We start from the raw sequence: 15,685 nt of genomic DNA, 5'->3' as shown, positions 1-15,685 counted from the left end.
TATCTTTTATTTTTAATATATTCTTTTATCTTTTATTTACTGTGAATTCTTTTTTTCCCCTTTTTTTACATCACATTGAAATGACTTATTTATTTTATAACTGGAGGATGTTTATACCTCTTGACCCTCTTCATTTCCTCCACCCTTTCATCCCCCTCCCCCGGCAACCATCATTCTGTTTTCTGTATCTATGAGTTTTGTTTTCTTTTGTTTGTTTGTTTGTTTGAGTTTTTAGAGTCCACATATAAGAGAGATCATACAGTATTCATCTTTCTCTGCCTGACTTATTTCATGTAGCATAATATTCTCAAGGTGCATCCATGCTGTAGCAAATGGCAAGATTTCATTCTATGTTATCTTTTTTGAGGGAATGTCTGTTCAAGTCCTTTGCCCATTTTTTAATTGGGCTGTTGGTTTTTTTGAGGTTGAGATTTATTAGTTCTCCATATATTCTGATATTAAACCCTTATCTGATACAAGATTTGCAATTGTTTTCTCCTGTTGGGTTGGCTTTTCACTCTGTGGATTGTGTCCTTTAATGTGCAGACGTTTTAAATTTTGATATAGTCCAATATATCTATTTTTACCTTTGTTGTCTGTGCCTTTGGTATCATAACCCAAGAAATCATTCTAAATCCAACACCATAAAAATTTGACCTGTTTTATTCTAAGAGTTTTATGGTCCTGAGCTATTTTAGAGGCTAGTGAAAGACAAGATCCAGCCTCATCCACCAGAACAGAGGCACCAGTCCCCTCCACCAGGAAGCCTGCACAACCCATGGAACCAACCTTAGCCACTGTGGGCAGACATCAAAAACAATGGGAACTATGAACCTGTAGCCTGCACAAAGGACACCCCAAACACAGTAAGTTAAGCAAAATGAGAAGACAGAGAAACACACAGCAGATGAAGGAGCAAGGTAAACACCCACCAGAACAAACAAATGAAGAGGAAATAGGCAGTCTACCTGAAAAAGAATTCAGAGTAATGATAGTAAAGATGATCCAAAATCTTGGAAATAGAATGGAGAAAATACAAGAAACGTTTAACAAGGAACTAGAAGAGGTAAAGAGAAAACAAACAATGATGAACAACACAATAAATGAAATTAAAAATTCTGCAGAAGGAGTCAATAGCAGAATAACTTAGGCAGAAGAACGGATAAGTGACCTGGAAGATAAAATAGTGGAAAGAACTACCACACAGCAGAATAAAGAAACAAGAATGAAAAGAATTGAGGACAGTATCAGAGACCTCTGGGACAACATGAAACACAACAACATTTGAATTATAAGGGTCCCAGAAGAAGAAGAGAAAAAGTAATGGACTCATAAAATATTTGAAGAGATTATAGTTGAAAACTTCCCTAATATGGGAAAGGAAATAGTCAATCAAATCCAGGAAGCACAGAGTCCCATACAGAATAAATCCAAGGAGAAGCACGCCAAGACACATATTAATCAAACAATCAAAAATTATATACAAAGAAAAGAATATTAAAAGCAGCAAGAGAAAAACAACAGATAACATACAAGGGAATCCCCATAAGGTTAACAGCTGGTCTTTCAGCAGAAACTCTGTAAGCCAGAAGGGAGTGGCAGGACATATTTAAAGTGATGAAAGGGAAAAACCTACAAGCAAGATTACTCTACCCAGCAAGGATATCATTCAGATTTGTTGGAGAAATTAAAATGTTTACAGACAAGCAAAATCTAAGAGAATTCAGCACCACCAAACCAGATTTACAACAAATGCTAAAGGAACTTCTCTAGGCAGGAAACACAAGAGAAGGAAAAGACCTACAATAACAAACCCAAACAATCAAGAAAATGGTAATAGGAACATACATATAGATAATTACCTTAAATGTAAATGGATTAAATGCACCAACCAGAAGACACAGACTGGCTGAATGGATACGAAAACAAGACCCATATATATGCTGTCTAGAAGAGTCCCACTTCAGACCTAGGGGCATATACAGACTGAAAGTGAGGGGATGGAAAAAGATATTCCATGCAAATGGAAATCAGAAGAAAGCTGGAGTAGCAATTCTCATATAAGACAAAATAGACTTTAAAATAAAGACTGTTACAAGAGACAAAGAAGGACACTACATAATAATCAAGAGATCAATCCAAGAAGAAGATATAACAATTGTCAATGTTTATGCACCCAACATGGGAGCACCTCAATATAAAAGGCAAATGCTAACAGCCATAAAAGGGGAAATTAGCAGTAACACATTCATAGTAGGGGACTTTAACACCCCACTTTCAACAATGGACAGATCATCCAAAATGAAAATAAATAAGGAAGCACAAGTATTAAATGGTACATTAAACAAGATGGACTTAATTGATATTTATAGGACATTCCATCCAAAAACAACAAAATACACTTTCTTCTTAAGTGCTTATGGAACATTCTCCAAGATAGATCATTCTTGTGTTACAAATCAAGCCTTGGTAAATTTGAGAAAATTGAAATCATATCAAGTATCTTTATCGACCACAATGCTATGAGACTAGATATCAATTACAGGCAAAAATCTGTAAAAAATACAAACACATGGAGGTGTGAATACAATACAATACAATACTAAATAACAAGGAGATCACTGAAAAAAATCAAAGAGGAAATCAAAAAATACCTAGAAACAAATGACAATGAAAACATGACCACCCAAAACCTATGGGATGCAGCAAAATTAGTTCTAAGAGGGAAGTTTATAGCAATAAAATCCTACCTCAAGAAACAAGAAACATCTCGAATAAACAACCTAACCTTATGCTTAAAGCAATTAGAGAAAGAAGAACCAAAAACCCCTAAAGTTAGCAGAAGGAAAGAAATCAAAAAGATCAGATCAGAAATAAATGAAAAAGAAATGAAGGAAACAAGAGCAAAGATCAATAAAACTGAAACCCAGTTCTTTGAGAAGATAAACAAAATTGATAAACCATTAGCCAGATTCATAAAGAAAAAAAGGGAGAAAACTCAAATCAGTAGAATTAGAAATGAAAAAGGAGAAGTAACAACTGACACTGTAGAAATACAAAGGATCATGAGAGATTACTACAAGCAACTATATGCCAATAAAATGGACTACCTGGAAGAAATGGAAAAATTCCTAGAAAAGCACAACCTTCCGACATTGAACCAGGAAGAAATAGAAAATATAAACAGACCAATCACAAGCCCTGAAATTGAGACTCTGATTAAAACTCTTCCAACAAACAAAAGCCCAGGACCAGATGGCTTCACAGGCGAATTCTATCAAACATTTAGAGCATAGTTAACACCTATCCTTCTCAAACTCTTCCAAAATATATCAGAGGGAGGAAGACTCCCAAACTCATTCTATGAGGCCACCCTCACCCTGACGCCAAAAGCAGACAAAGATGTCACAAAGAAAGAAAACTACAGGCCAATATCACTGATGAACATAGATGCAAAAATCCTCAACAAAATACTAGCCAAAAAATGCTAGTATTAGAAGGATCATACACCACGATCAACTGGGGTTTATCCCAGGAATGCAAGGATTCTTTAATAAATGCAAATCAATCAATGTGATAAACCATATTAACAAATTAAAGGAGAAAAACCATATGATCATCTCAATAGATGCAGAAAAAGCTTTTGACAAAATTCAACACTATTTTATGATGAAAACCCTCCAGAAAGTAGGCAGGGGGAACTTACCTCAACATAATAAAGGCCATATATGAGAAACCCATAGACAACATCATTCTCAATGGTGAAAAATGGAAACCATTTCCTCTACGATCAGGAACAAGAGAAGGTTGTCCACTTTCACCACTATCATTCGACATAGTTTTGGGTGTTTTAGCCACAGCAATCAGAGAAGAAAAAGAAATAAAAGGAATCCAAATTGGAAAAGAAGAAGTAAAGCTGTCACTGTTTGCACATGACATTATACTATACATAAAGAATCCTAAAGACTCTACCAGAAAACTACTAGAGCTAATTAATGAATTTGGTGAAGTAGCAGGATACAAAATTAATGCACAGAAATCTCTTGCATTCCTATACACTAATGATTAAAAATCTGAAAGGGAAATTAAGAAAACACTCCCATTTACCACTGCAACAAAAAGAATAAAATACCTAGGAATAAACTTACCTAGGGAGACAAAAGACCTCTATGCAGAAAACTATAAGACACTGATTAAAGAAATTGAAGATGATACAAACAGATGGAGAGATATACCATGCTCTTGACTGGAAGAATCAACATTGTGAAAATGACTATACGACCCAAAGCAATCTACAGATTCAATGCAATCCTTACCAAACTACCAATGGCATTTTTCACAGAACTAGAATAAAAAATTTCAAAATTTGTATGGAAACACAAAAGACCCTGAATAGCCAAAGCAATTTTGAGAAAGAAAAATGGAGCTGGAGGAATCAGGCTCCCGGACCTCAGACTATACTACAAAGCTACAGCAATCTAGACAGTATGGTACTGGCACAAAAACCAAAATATAGATCAATGGAACAGGATAGAAAGCCCAGCAATAAACCCACGCACATATGGTCACCTTATTTTTGATAAAGGAGGCAAGAATACACAGTGGAGAAAAGACAGCCTCTTCAATAAGTGGTGCTGGGAAAATTGGACAGCTACATGTAAAAGACTGAAATTAGAACACTCCCTAGCACCATACACAAAAATAAACTCAAAATGGATTAAAGACCTAAATGTAAGGCCAGACACTATCAAAGTCTTAGTGGAAAACATAGGCAGAACACTCCATGACATAAATCACAGCAAGATCCTTTTTAATCCACCTCCTAGAGAAATGGAAATAAAAACAAAAATAAACAAATGGGACCTAATGAAACTTCAAAGCTTTTGCACAACAAAGGAAACGATAAACAAGATGAAAAGACAACCCTCAGAATGGGAGAAAATATTTGCAAATGAAGCAACTGACAAAGGATTCATCTCCAAAATTTACCAGCAGCTCAGGCAGCTCAATATCAAAAAACCAAACAACCCAATCCAAAAATGGGCAGAAGACCTAAATAGACATTTCTCTGAAGAAGACATACAGATTGCCAACAAGCACATGAAAGGATGCTCAACATCACTAATCATTAGAGAAATGCAAATCAAAACTACAATGAGGTATCACCTCACACTGGTCAGAATGGCCATCAGCAAAAAATCTAGAAACAATAAATGCTGGAGAGGGTGTGGAGAAAAGGGAACTCTCTTGCATTGCTGATGGGAATATAAATTGATACAGCCACTATGGAGAACAGTATGGAGGTTCCTTAAAAAACTAAAAATAAAACTACCGGGCTTCCCTGGTGGCGCAGTTGAGAGTCTGTCTGCCGATGCAGGGGACATGGGCTCGTGCCCTGGTCCGGGAAGATCCTGAATGCCGCAGAGTGGCTGGGCCCGTGAGCCATGGCCACTGGGCCTGCGCGTCCAGAGCCTGTGCTCCGCAACGGGAGAGGCCACAACAGTGAGAGGCCCGTGTACCGAAAAAAAAAAAAAACTACCATACGAACCAGCAATCCCACTATTGGGCATATATCCTGAGAAAACCATAATTCAAAAAGAGTCATATGCCACAATGTTCATTGCAGCTCTATTTACAATAGCCAGGACATGGAAGCAACCTAAGTGTCCATCAACAGATGAATGGATAAGAAGATGTGGCACATATATGCAATGGAATATTACTCTGCCATAAAAAGAAACAAAACTTGAGTTATTTGTACTGAGGTGGATGGACCTAGAGTCTGTCATACAGAGTGAAGTAAGTCAGAAAGAGAAAAACAAATACCGTATGCTAACACATATATATGGAATCTAAAAAAAATGGTTCTGAAGAAGCTAGGGGCAGGATAGGAATAAAGATGCAGATGTAGAAAATGGACTTGAGAACACGGGGAGTGGGAAGGGTAAGCTGGGACGAAGTGAGAGAGTGGCATGGACATATATACACTACCAAATGTAAAACAGATAGCTAGTGGGAAGCAGCTGCATAGCACAGGGAGATCAGCTCCGTGATTTGTGACCACCTAGAGGGGTGGGATAGGGAGGGTGGGAGGGAGATGCAAAAGGGAGGAGATATGGGGACATATGTATATGTATAGCTGATTCACTTTGTTATAAAGCAGAAACTAACACACCATTGTAAAGCAATTATACTCCAATAAAGATGTTTTTTTAAAAAATGGAATAATAGTCAAACAAATTAGAATCTCAGTCTAACTAAAAGGCTTTATTTGTGTGCATATGTATGCTTTGAAATGCTTAGGTGAAGTAAGATACTTTTTATATTTTAAAAAAAAGGCCAATGAAAGATGTTAAAATACAAAATGATCTCAGTGTGCTTTGGAACCCTGACCCAGAGGTCCAGAGCCCAGAGTCTGGGGACCAGGAGACCATGTAGATGGGTCTGCTGGAACATCTTCTGGGGACTCTGGTGGTTGCTGCCTCCTGAGGTCCAGTTTGTGGGCAGAGCAATGCAAAGTAGGCAAGCACAGAGCATCCTTTCTAGGAATTCCTTGCATCCCCACTTAAGGATCCTCCGTGTTCCCATCAGTAAAATGTCCCAAGCCCTGTTTGGGTTTGTTGTGAGGATTGAATGTGAAAGGATGGAAGATACCTGGCCTTTCCTATTCACGGGGGCTGACAGGGTTAACATTGCCAGCCCTGATTCCTGGGTGTGAAGATGGCATGTGAAAAAGTCCAGGTTAATAATTTAAAAATTCCTTCACATGACATAAATGCATCTTGAAAACAACAAGCTAAGGAAATGAGCCAGTCGTAAAAGACAGCATATTATATGATTCCATTTCTATGAAATTCCAGAGGAGGGCAGGGTTTCTTTTTGGTGTAATGAAGATTTTTTAAAATTGATTGTGGTGATGGATGCAAAATTCTGTGACTACCCTAAAGGTCATTGAATTGTATACCTTAAGGGTGAATTGTATGATATGTGAATTATATCTCAATAAAGCTGTTTTAAAAAAAAATCCTTTCACATTCCAAAGATGCAATTAGGCTCCAGGAGGTGAAGTTACTCACCCAGGGTCACACACCAGCAAGTGACAAGAGAGTAGTCTGCAGGACCCCAAAGGCTGCTTCATTCTTTTGCTTCTGCGACCTCCCCCAGGACTGGGTGAGGAAGGTGAGGGGTAGTGTTTGGCTCATGAAATATTAAACATCTCTGCAAAAGAGTGTTAGCTAATATTTTAACAATGTTGTCTCTGGCTGATCAGATTTTCTCTCTTTGTTCTTTCTGGTGTTGTATAGGTATTTTAATATAATTTAAAACACCCATTTTGAAAGAAAACATTATTCAGGAAAGGTAGGTAACAGTAAATATAATAGGCCTCCAGAGTAAACAATTACTCTTGTAATTGTTCAGCTAAGGTTGAGTGCTTTCTATGTGTAGGGTGCTGCGTTAAGTGTTCGGTGCATATTACTACTTTTATAAGGTAGAGACAATTATTGTCTTCATGTTACAGATGAGAAAATTGAGGTTCCAAGAATGCAGTGGCATGTCCAAGGTGACACGGCAGGTCTGGGACTTGCCCCTGGGTCTGTCCAGCTCCAGAGTCTGCTTCTAAACAGGCATTTTGTCTAGACCAATAGAGACGAGGATCTGGCCGCTGGGCACGCTGATGGGCTGCAATGGTCAATTCCAGACTCCGCATTTGTGGAGGATAAGCAATGCTAGTAGGTAGAGAGGTGAAGGCACAGGGGTGCGTGTTGTATAGGAACAGCTGGACGTCTGAGGAGGTAAGGGGTAGGGCTGCAACACCATACTGCTTCAGTCTCTGCCGGGCTGTGCTGGGGTGGTCTTGCTTTGCGAGGCAAGGAAGGAAGAACAGAGGGAACTAGGACGAATGCACAAGCTCAAGTGGGGTGGGGGGTAGGTTGGGATCTAGCTATCCAGAGACGGGATTAAGCAGCCTTGGAAGGTAGTGAGCTCTCATCACTGGAAGTGTGAAAGCTGAGGCTTGTACTGGTGAGGAGTGGCTTTAGGCCTTGGGCAGAGGTTGGACGAGATGCCCATATTAGTCAGCGTGTACTGGATAACAAACAACCTCCCCCAACACTCAGCAGCTTGCAACAGTAAGTGGTTATTTTTCACTCCCTGACCTGTGGGTCAGCTGTGGCTCGCCTGGGCTTGGATTTGAATGTGCTCCGTGTGTCTCCAATTCTTGGTCTTCCTGAAGTGAGCTCTTCTCACGGTCAACGCTGTAAGCATGAGAGTAAGAACACACATAGGCAATGCATCTTAAATCCTCTGCTTAGAATGGCCACACTGTCAAGTCCACTCAGGTTCCATTGGTCAAAGCAAGCCACATGGCCAGGTCCAAGCCCATGGGTTAAGGGTGTATAGTCTGCTCACAGGGTGCAGGACGGGAGCGAATACAGTCAACCACGATGACCGTTCAGATGATCTGATCCACACCAAAGAGATAGATTGGCACTTTTCCACATGACTGGACCCCTTCAGGGATGTGTGATAATCACACACATAATCATGGCCGACTCCAGCTCCAAAGTGCCCCCTTGTTCCCTCCCTTTCTCGGTTTGTGGGCCTGCCATCCATTCATTTTTTCTCTCTTCCATCATCCTTCCCTGGCTCTGGGGAGAAACGGGACTGGTGAGATGAATCAGAAAGAAAAACAGCAACACACAAGCCCTGGGACTTCCTTTGCTCCTAGGGACAGGTGATGGGATCCTTGACCTAGAAGTTGGTCACAGAAAGGGAAACGATTAACTCAATGCCTTGCAGGCTCTCCGTGCAGCTCAAGGATGGCTAGTAGGTATGGAAGGCCCTTGGATGGGCTGTGGGTGTGCCCCAAGCTTCTAACAGAGTAGGAACCAGAGAACTAAAGTCTCCTATTCAAGAGGAGATTTAAAATGGAAAGACAGGGAACTGAGAGGGGCTGCCAGGCTGTCCTGGAAGGGAAAGACCTGGAAAATGTCAACAAGCAAGCATCTAGCATCAGAGGGTCCATGTGGCCAGCGAGAGATTCCTCCTGGTGGGATTTTAGGATAATATTCAAGTTAAAGCCATTGCCTATGCTGCGTGATGTGTAATATCCACCCTCCATCCTCCTAAACGGTGAGTGAAAATCTGGTACACACAGAACCTTTTGTTCCTGGTAATTTGGGGGAGCGAAGTAATCAGGCCTGCGTCCAGTGTGGGGTGGGGCAGGGAGGCAAAGATAGCGTGGAGGGTGAGAACTCAGAGGAAGTAGTAGATAAGAGCAAAGGCTGCCTAGGAGAAATGTAGCTATCTAACATGGGGATGTGAGCTACCAATATTTTAATTTAAATATCCAAGAGCAGGCCTAGCCCAGCAGGCAGGAGCCCCAGAGATCTTTAGGGGGTTGCCACCTAACTTATATTTGGGGCATATTTGGGATAATTTTGGACTCCGTGGAAGACCCTTTGCAGCTTGGGCTAACCGCTGGGCTAGTGCTGAGACAGAATCGTGTCTTTGGGGAGAACAGCCCTGGGCTGGGCAGACTCTCAGAGCACACCACAAAATCAGAAGGAAGTTGTGCAAACAAGTCTGAAGTTAGCCCGACAGACTTTGGCGTGTGGGGTTCCTCCGTTTGAAGCTGAACATTGCAGAGAGTGTCAAGGCACCTGCAGGACTAAGAGAACTTTCTAGAGCCTTTCAGCCAAGACTATCCCCTGAGGCATATAGATTTGAGGCAGGACAACCCCAGGTGGTGAATAATGGGGTGTGATGGGTAATGGGGTGTGAAGAGGATATACTTGGTTCAGGGAGGTGTGAGGGGAGAAGCCATCAACTCTGCCCTAGAGGCTCCAGAAAAGCTCTGCTTCATATGGGACCTTTCGGCTGGGCCTTGAAGATAAAGAGGAGTTTGTTACCTGGAGATGGTGGGGATGGGCTCCTTAGGCAGAAGAAAGAAAGTGAGGTAGACTCTAAAGAAGGATGACACATAATTTCACTAGTTAACGTGAGCTTTTGAATCTCTTTCCTCATGTATTTCTATTTCCTGTTAAAAAACAAGACATGTATTCAGATTTATGCTAATTGCACAGCCTGCACCCAGAATAGAAAAAGTCGCAGGCAGTGGCTGCAGGGTCGGCACTGCTGTGGGAACTTCTTGCTGTGTTTGTGGCTTCCGAGGAAGAAATCCGGACCCTGGAGCCTTTCACTCGTCCTGGGGTGTCCCCGCACTTCGGACACGTCACTGAACACGCAATCATGTGAACTGGGGGTTCAGTGCCTGACTCTGGCACTTGAGGGCTGCGTGACCTTGGCCAAGTCATTTTGCCTGTCTCAGCTTTAGTTTCCAAATCCTAAAATAGGGATGCAGATCTGTCCTGTCGCTCTGTCTTCTCTAGGACTGAGCACTTGTACTATTTCCCTGGTAGTTTGCCAGCTGGACGCCCAAGGCACATTCTTAACTTGATCTAGAAGGTGTCTCACTGCCTGGCCCAGAGCACAAGGTCACTTTGATCCCTGTTTCACTCAGTTGTTAAAACGTCCTTTAAATAAGCAGGAACAGGTAAACACATCCATCTTCCTTCCTTGCCGCTCAAGTCAGCTTCCTGGTAACTTCTCTCCCATGGTCAACAACCCCAGCTCTGTCAGTGGGTCTGGATTCTCACATCCCTGGCTTCAGGGTGATGCCCAGAGGGGACCTGTCTCCTTTGTACCTCGTGCCAAGCAGGGTAAGGTCATCCCTTCTTTGGATCTGGAAGACCTGGGAATGTCCAGGGCCTGGATTTGAATCCTGGCTTGGCTGTGACGCCTTGGGCAAGTCCACTAACCTCTCTGAGCCTCGGTTTCTTAATCATTTAAATGGAGATGACAGCACTGACCTTCCAGACTTATGGTGAGGAAGCCATTAAATGGGAGAGTATGAGCCAAGTGACAGATGGTGACAACTATATATTTGCTCTTTGTTCCTGGTTCCTGGCACAGAGCTCCTAAAACCCTTGGAACACTCGACGCGGGAGTGGCAAGAACGCTTTTAATAATACACATCAATCTATATACAAAGACAGGAACAGCCTCACAGAGAAAACAAACTTATGGTTACCAAAGGGGACGAGGGGTGGGGGGGGGGAGGGATGACTTAGGAGTACGGGGATTAACAGATACACACTACTATACACAAAATAGATAAGCAACAAGGATTTACTCAGTAGCACAGGGAATTATACCCAATATCTTGTAATAACCTATAACGGAATATAATGTGCTGGAAAAAACCCGGAATCACTATACTGTACTTCTGAAACTAACACACTGTTGTGAATCCACTCTACTTCAATAAAAAGAAGAATGTCTTTTATATGCTAATGAGATGACTGGTGTCTGGGGGCCCCTAAATAGCTTCAGGAGGGGGAATGGCTGCTAAAAGACAGGGCATGACTGGAGGGTTTGAACTTTCAGCCTCTCCCTTAAGCTCTGCGGAAGGCTGAGGGGCTGGAGGTTGAGTTAATCACGAATGGCCAATGATTTATGCCTACGGAATGAGACCTCCATAAAAATCCCTAAACAGTGGAGCTCAGAGGGCTTCTGGGTTGGTGAACACAGCGAGGTGCTGGGAGGGTGGTGCGTCCAGAGAGGGCATGGAAGCGCCCCTTCCCTCCCCCATACCTTGCCTTATGTACCTCTTCCAACTGACGCTTCCTGAGTTACATCTTTTTTATAGTGAACTGGAACTAGTAAGTAAAGCACTTTCCTGAATTCTGTGAATCATTCTGGCAAAGTATTAAGCCTGAGGAGGAGGTTGTGGGAATCCCCTGAATCTAGAGCTAGTTGGTCAGAAGTACACGTGGCAACCTGGGACTTGTGACTGCTGTCTTAAGTGGGGCAGTTTGTGGGACTGAGGCCTCAACTTGAGGGGTCTGCACTATCTCCACACAGTGTCAGAATTGAATTAAATTGTAGAACACCCAGTTGATGTCCAGAGAGTCTGTATCAGACCTGGTTGTTGGCGTTGAAAAGAATCAGTTCACAGGTGAGTAGTGATCACTCAATAAAGAGCAGCTATGCACCTTCCAACTGGGCTGAATCTATTGAAAAGCTTGTGCACTGAGAATACTGATGGGTTTTATACGCTGCCTCATGGTTTATAAAGAACTTTCGCTTAGGGTACCAAATTTGACAACAAATTTCGGACTTTCCTCCATTCTGTTGCTTCAGTGGGGAGCCCACATAGGGTCCATGCTGGGCTCAGCGAAGGGTGTCCTGGAGGAACCGAGCACACAGGGTGACCAGGGAAGCAATAAGGGGTACATTGTCTCAGAATTGAACAATAATGACAAAATGAACAAAACGTCAGTTTGCTTATTACCACCATGTGCCTGCAATTCTAAATAATGTTAGTGATAAAATATTCCTCCCTGAAAATATATTTGTTGATGCAAATTCTAAACACTTGCTTTGGTCCTGGTTGAGAGTTTTAATAATATATGTCGGCTTCCTATTAGCACATTTTTATTACATATTACATATTCTTTAAAAATATATCATTCTACCTGGAAATTAATTCTGAGAACACCCAATTGTACAGTTGACCGTGATACACTCAGGGTTAGCTACAAGCTCTCGTTTTAAGAGTAAGTTCATAACGATTTGAAATTGTTTTCTCTTTGGGAGGGGTTAATGATGCTGTATATTCCCAAGTTTGGACAATAGACTTGAAATAAATGAAAGCATAGTAACCGCAAAGAAAAGGAAACTGAACTTGCGTTTCTTCAATTATGTTATTCCACGTGGCTACTTAGAGCTTGTATTTGTGTTTAAAATTTTAAACAGTGGAACAAAGTACCAACTGTGAGGTGTAATATTTTTGTTTGACAGTGCAAATTTTAGTTTATACACAAAATATGTCAATTTCACTTTAGAATATGATTTTATTTCAGATTATTATAATTGAATATCCCCCTCATATAGAGGAAGGAATGCTAAAAAATGATCCACGGTGGGTGTCAAATATGGCAGGTACACTCCTGCCAGGGAACCAGCCAGGCTGAGGCCAGGTCTCTGGGGGAGCTGAAGTGGCTCCTGCCTTCCCCCCTCAGAGCAGGACTGCCCAAGGGTCTGGGAGACTGAGCCTGTGTGTTGTCGTCACATGAAGGAGGCAGCAGCTGGTGTGACAGATGAAAACACTGGCTTTGGAATCAAAGGAGCAGGTTTAAATAGCTGTGTGGCCTTGAGTAAGTCACTGCACCTCTCTGAGCCTCAGTGTTGGCATCTATAAAATAGAGATGATCTAGCACCTACCTCCTGCTTTGATTGGAGGGTACAATGAGATCATGGGACCAAACTCTGTCTGGCTCTCATCTGGTGGACAGGGGTTAGTGGCCATTGTTATTGATATAATTTCCATACACTGAGGGCTGGCAGGGAAGGGAAAGGCGGGAAGGCGAACAGAGTGTGAGCGTGGGTATTTCCAGTATGACCCAGGGTGGCTGTGGTGACCAGAAGAACAGAGGCTCTGTTTAAGGACTCAGGTCCAAGTGCAAGAGGTCCAAGCTTCAAAAGAAGCTGGAAATGGGAAGTGAAGTCTCTCATTTGAAAATGTTGGCTCAAATAGTTTTAAAACACTGCGAGGGTCCAACAAAACATAACCGTGGGCTGAGTTTGATCCATGGGCCACTAGTTAGCAACCACAGTCTAAGAAAAGATGGACCCCCAAACACAACAATAAGGAAGTCTACTGCTCTGAGAAACATCAATGAAACTCTCTTTCCCTTTATCTCTGGCTCTCGATCTCTGTCTTTGTCTCTCTCCTGCTATCTACTTTATCTGCCACTCTGTCAGTAGTTGTCTCGAAAGATAAGGACTCTAAAAATGTAACCACTATACCATTATCGTACCTAAAAAATTAACAATACTTCATCAGATACGCAGTAAATTGTCAACATTTCCCCTGCTGCCTCACATTGCGTACTTTAAAATTTGTGTGTTTTCAAACCTTTTCTTCATCACGGTCCACTTAAGGGGCGATTTAAGACATTTTCTCCCTCCAGTCACAACCCTACCCACCCTGCTCCGTGAAATTTTAATACCACCGATGAACTGTATATTTCTTTATGTACTGCAGCCCTTTGGAGGGCCACATTCCATTGTAATAGCTAAGATTTTTCCACTCCCCCAAGAAGCAAGTTTTGCTCCCTTAGGGGGTGACTGCCCCCCTCTTCCCTTTCTTAAAAACGCATGCTCTAATGGGATCCAAGTATGGCATGGATCGCACCATAACAACTGATTGATGTATTCTCCTCCTAGACCCCTTTTAAGGTTCCCCTGCCATCTCTCTCTCTCTCTCTCTCTCTCTCTCTCTCTCTCAGTTTTTAAAAGCAATAGTTTGTTGTTGAGGAAATGTGTTCATTTGTCTTGTTGCTTCTACCCCTCCCCCTCCCCACGTTTGCTGACTGCAGCCACCTGGAGTGGTTTAACGTGGTCCTCTGTCTCCTGCACTTCCTGTTCGTTGATGAGGCTGAATCAGTATGAGGATTGATCTTTATTTTCTTTCTTTTGCAAGACGACGCCTCTTTTTAAAATGGGAGCAGACACTGATGATCAAGGCCTGGATCCACTAATTCATTAGGAATTTCTTTCCCTTTTAAGGAAAAGAGTTCGATAGTCAATTCCTCAAAGGGCTGGAAATTTTAGCATTTCTTAAGGGTTTATCCATTGCACTCCCCTGCAAAGATATTTTAAACCTGTTTAATCTAAAACACAAAGGCTCTAGTTGAAAGTTCGGTTCTGGTGGCTTTTGGAAGGCAGTAAGATAATATACTTGTAATTCACGCATTTCATAGCCCTCTACAAACCTGAGGGAAAAGGATGACCAGCCAGAAAAGGTATGTCTTTCTGCCTTCTCTTCCTTCTTTCCTCCATAAACAAGTCCTTTCCAAGCACCTATTGTGGGTGCTGGACCCTGTCTGAGGCACTTGCGATCCAGGGCTTTAGCTGGACTGAGCGGAGAGCTTATATTTGCAGAATGGACCCACTCCTTCCCTGCAGCTCAGTCACAATTTGTCTTTTCTCTTGCCCTGAATTTTTCTGTAGCATGAACAACAACAACAAAAGCATACCCTTGGTTGGGCCAGGATCCTGGGGCAGGCATCGGGAAGAGTCCAAGCTGGGAACTCTGGAAGAAAACAGATGTCTCCTTTGCTGCTTCGGGAGACCACCCCCTGCCCCTGCACGACTGCAAGCGCTGGTCCCCTTTCCTGCCTGCCTGCACCGCCATGTCCCAGGGTTAGGCACACTGGTTCGTTGTGAGAAGGACTGACAATCCCTGGCTTCTGTCCACTCACGTCCCTCACATGCAAATGTCCTCCCAAGGATCACCAAGTGTCTGCTGGCGATGTTGTTTTGTCCTTATTTTCGCCACTTCTAACTTCCTGTCCCTTCCCCATTGCAGATGCGGGGTGTCACACCTGGGGGCCGGGTGGAGACTCTATGCTCAGCTCCAAACAAGAAGAGCTTTGCAACTGGTCCTGCCATCTCCAGCTCCTGCCCTCTGTTTTCGCCTTCTCCTTAAAATAGAACGTCAGCTCCCACCTGCCGCCACAAGGGGAGGAGGCTGGAAAAGGATCTGCTAAGTAAACCCTTTAGGGACGGGCATTCAAAGAGTATCTTCAAGGTGTTTTCAGAAGGAAAGAGGAGAAGC

The sequence above is a fragment of the Stenella coeruleoalba genome, assembly GCF_951394435.1.
Source record: "Stenella coeruleoalba genome assembly, chromosome: 3".
Taxonomy (NCBI): Eukaryota; Metazoa; Chordata; class Mammalia; order Artiodactyla; family Delphinidae; genus Stenella; species Stenella coeruleoalba.
The sequence above is the reverse complement of the archived record's forward strand: the minus strand, read 5'-3'. Positions refer to the sequence as shown.